Genomic DNA, 4506 nt, shown 5'->3' with positions numbered 1-4506 from the left:
CTTCGCCATCCATCCTGACGCTGCCAATTGGTCCAGTGGTGAGAATCTTTGTCTTCTTGACATTGAGCCTCAGTCCATACTGAAGGCTGCAGTCCTTGACACTTCGCAGCAAGTGCATGAGGTCCTCCTCAGTTTCAGCAAGCCACCATTTAAGATAGATAAATTAAATTCCAAAGATGGTCACACATACAGATTGCTAGAATCTCAGGCCAGCCAGAATTTTGTCCCACAATCTGTGTAGTGCATATGGAATAGGAGGAAGAGTGATGGGTGGTGCAAACCACACAGATATTAGGGAGTTTCACTTGTTACCTGAGCATCATCAGAGACCTGAGCACCTACTCCATATGCTGGGGAACTCCCTCCTCCCAGGGCTGAACATGCTGGACACCCTCCTATGCAGCCCAATGTACTTCTTCCTCAACAACCTCCCCCTTGTGGACATCACTGGCACATCTTCTTTTGTGCCACTCATGATGGTCAACTTCCTGCAAACCTAGAAGACTATCTCCTTCCCTTGCTGTGCTCTATAGATGTTCATGACTCTAGTATTGGGTGCAATGGAATGTGTACTGTTAGGTGTCATGCTCTATGACTGTTATATTGCTACCTACCTGCCACTTATAAAGAACTCATGAGTTGGTCCACGTGGGTGCTGATGGTAGTTCTGAGCTGGGGTACCGCCATGGCTGACACATTGCTACAGTTCACCTTGGCCTGGCATCTCCTTTTCTGTGGAAACAACCATTTCTTCTACAAGGTCTTGGCGGTGGTGAAACTGGCCTGTGGAGACATATCCCTCAGTGCACTCTCACTAATGGTGACCACCATTTTTGTGGCACTGGTGCCACTCCTACAAATCTTCCTGTCCTATATTTTTATCCTTGCTGCCATCCTTAGGCTACTGTGTGCTGCAGGCCTCTGCAAAGCTTTCTCCATCTGCTCAGTCCACCTGACAGTGGTGGTCATTTTCTATCGCACCATCTCTTTCATGTACTTCAAGCTCAAGGCCAAGAATCCTGACTTGGATAAGATTATTACATTGCTCTATGGGGCTGCAATACCCTCATTAAACCCTATTATCTCTAGTTGGAGAAACACAGATGGGAAAGATTCTGTAGCAACTCTGTTTAGGGGAGAACTGCTTTACACCCCATTTTTACAGTCAGAACAGGTCAGGTCATGCTTTGATAATAACCTAACTCCATAAGGCTTTATTTGTGCCAAACATCTCAGGTCCTTTAGAGGCTGGATGGTGACTCTGCTTTTCATTAGCATATTCATCTTTCTGGAGTCAGGAAGCTAAAGGAGCTGCCATCTGTAACATTGCAGGTCACCATGACAGAAGGAAAAGAGAAAGCAACAACAAACGTACAGATTCTTAACGTTTTCATTCTGAAGTGACAGCTTATTTTCACTTATGTTTTATCTGGGAGCTCTTGTGGTCTATCACGTAAGGAGTTGTGCTCCTAACCCCAAAATGCTCCCTAGTGGTTTGAATTCACCAGAGATTCCTTCAGAGAAAGATGAGCAAGCTCTTTGTGATTTATAGCTTCCCAAAAATCTACTGGAAAGATAAATATGCACTGGTTCTGACTCAACAGCAATGAGAGATACAGTGATTGTGCATTATTGGCCAACAAAAATCAAATGTAACATTTAATAGCAAGAAGGAAGGAAAGAGTGGATGGAAATATTTGTAAATAGAATCATAATCACCACACTCTCCTAGTCACTCCAAGCACTACTGGAGAACTGGCTTCCTTTCCCTTGACTCATCCTTTATACAGTCTTTGGACTATGTGAACCATTAGACTAATTAGGTTGAAACGATGTTTTCTGATATTCTCTGCCCTGTAAAATTCAGGCCTCTGAGGGCTCCCTCCTTGTTCCCATGTTCACTCTCCATGCATATCCAAACTCTCTTTAACTTTTAGCAAACATATATGAACATTAAAGATAGTGTCATCTGACATAGAAGTGGTAAAGAAATTTTCAAGTTTGAAAAGAATATGAAAATGAGAAAAAGAAATTTCTCAGAGGCAATCTGCTTGCCTGCCTGGGTCACTGACAAGGACCAGATAACATGATGAAAAGCTAACAGATAGATGCAGTATGGACACTGAAACCAGTGAAAATATTCTCTAGAAATCTTAGAACTCCACTGTGTTCTCTGAGGGGGAAAAAAAGAAAAAAACAGATGAGAGATTATGTTTCTACTTCTCAAACAAAGTGGGGCTCAATAAAGATTTTGTAAATTACTACTAACATGGAGACCGTTATGCTAAGTGAATGAACTCAGTCTCAAAAGGATAAATACTGTATACGACCACTATTTTAGAACAAATACAAGGATCCAAGGAGGGGAGTGTGGTGGGGGGAGGTAGGCTTAATCATAGAATCACACAATTTGATGGAGGGAGGGAGAGATAAGTAAAGGAAAGGGGAAAGATCCAGTGTGAAAAACAATGTATATGAACTTTATGAACTTTGTAAGTAAATCAGTATCAAATAAAAAAATAAAATAAATGAAAACAAAGTGGGACTCAAAATACAAGTTACCTTCCTGTGATATTTCTTACACATCTGACAGTCCCATCTGCTCTAGTAGTTTCTAGACTCCCTTCCCTGTTGGGTGTGAAATTCATGAGAAAAGTCTGTGTCACTGAGTTAAGTCATCACGGCCATCATCAACCTATTCCTTGCCCAGCCCAGTCAGTCAGTCAGTCTGTTTGTCTCTATCTCTCTCTCTCTCCCTCCCTCCCCCCCCCTCCAAAATGTAGCCAAAAGCTGCTGAACAGAAAGTATTAGAGTATATTTGGAAATGAATGCTCTGGGAAATTTCCAGATAAACAAAAACTAAGATAATTTGTGAAAAGTAGACCAACTTTCCAAGAAATAATAAAGAAACTTCCTTGGGCCAATAACCTTCAATAAGAGAAAATAGACTAAAACTAATACATATGACAACATCATTAAGAAACTAACCCAGATGTTGTTAGATGCCATTGAGTTGACTCTGACTCAGCGATTCTATGAATGAGTGATCCAAACCTTGCTCCGTCCTGTGCCATCCTCACAATCTCTGCCATGCTCGAGCCCACTGTTGCAGTCACTACGTCAATCCATCTTCTTGCAATTCATCTTTCGTGCATGTTGAACTTGTTCAAGGACTGCCCCCTCCTGACAACACACCCGATGTATGTGAGACAAAGTTTCACCATCCTTGTCACTGAGGAGCACTTTGGTTGCACTCCTTCCAAGACATACTTGTTTGTTCTTTTGGCAGTTCATGGGATAGTCAATACTCTTTTCCAGCAATTCAACTTGAAGACATCGATCCTTCTCTCATCCTTATTTATTGTTCAACTTTCAGATGTCTTAAATTTCAAGGGAAAATGGAATCAGTAAACAAAGTTAAGAGACCATCAATAAGTTATATTATACGCTGATTGCAAATATTCTACAGTTTCTATGAAATATTTATATTTGCATTTTCAGTTTTTCATTCTTTGGTACATTGATATGTCAGCTTTGAACATCAGATAAACTACAGTTTAAAAAATGTTCCTCTTATCCTGATTCCATCACCTTAATAATTCATCTTCTTCACGTTATTAGAGTAAGAAAGACAAACTGCTTCTCAGTCTGGAGCTGTTGGTCCTCAGAGATTCTATCCAGTATACTTTCCTTTGATGGCTCATAAGGCACCATGAATACTAGCAAAATCTACAGAGTGTTGCTTACAACATCTTTGCACCTAAAATATTTTTTAAATCCCATCTTTAGTATCTGCTCTATGAAGACTTAAATTACACAAATTCTATTTAGAGATTCAGAGAAAATCTAGAAGTTTGGGTGGTCAAAAAATTCAGAGCTAAGGGAGCTCTGGTGGCCTAGTGGCAAGACGCTGCACTGCAATCCCAGAAGTACGTGGTTCAAATCCACCAGATGCTCTGCTGGAGAAGGAGGGGACAACCTGCTCCTGTACCAGTCAGATCTGATTTGATGGTACACATAAAAATAATACAATAAAAATTAAAAAAAAAATAAAAAACTCAGAGCTTTAAGGGAGCTCTGGTGGCCTAGTGGCAAGACGTTGCACTGCAATCCCAGAGGTATACGGTTCAAATTCACCAGATGCTCTGCTGGAGAAGGAGGGGGCAATCTCCTCCTATACCAGTAAGACCTGATTTGATGGTACACATAAAAATAATACAACAAAAAAAATTAAAAAAAAAACAAAACTCAGAGCTTCAACAAAGAATGGAATTATAAACAGGATCTAACAACAAGCATGACAAGACAGCAAAGGAATTCATCCCAGCTTGAGAGTGCTGGATTTATAAGGCAAGTACTCTTCAAGTAACAGTCTGTTGTTGTTTGTTGTTATGTGTTGTCGAGTTGCTTGCAACTCATAGCGACCCTATGTACAACAGCCCTAAACTCTGCTCTGTCCTGTGCCAATCACACTGTCTCTGACACACCCATCCCGATTACCCCAGT

At 40.9% G+C, this 4506-nt stretch overlaps 2 pseudogenes; both read left to right on the top strand.

Annotated features, from left to right (window-relative positions):
• The first annotated feature begins 266 nt into the window (after positions 1–266).
• On the top strand, positions 267–1210 carry LOC102855604 (annotated as a pseudogene).
• A 128-nt stretch (positions 1211–1338) lies between these two features.
• Positions 1339–4506, top strand: part of LOC102855191 — a 14542-nt pseudogene continuing 11374 nt past the window's right edge.

This window comes from Elephantulus edwardii, unplaced genomic scaffold (genome assembly GCF_000299155.1).
Source record: "Elephantulus edwardii isolate Elephantulus edwardi_28Jun2011 unplaced genomic scaffold, EleEdw1.0 scaffold00052, whole genome shotgun sequence".
Taxonomy (NCBI): Eukaryota; Metazoa; Chordata; class Mammalia; order Macroscelidea; family Macroscelididae; genus Elephantulus; species Elephantulus edwardii.
This window is presented reverse-complemented; position numbering and strand designations above follow the sequence as displayed.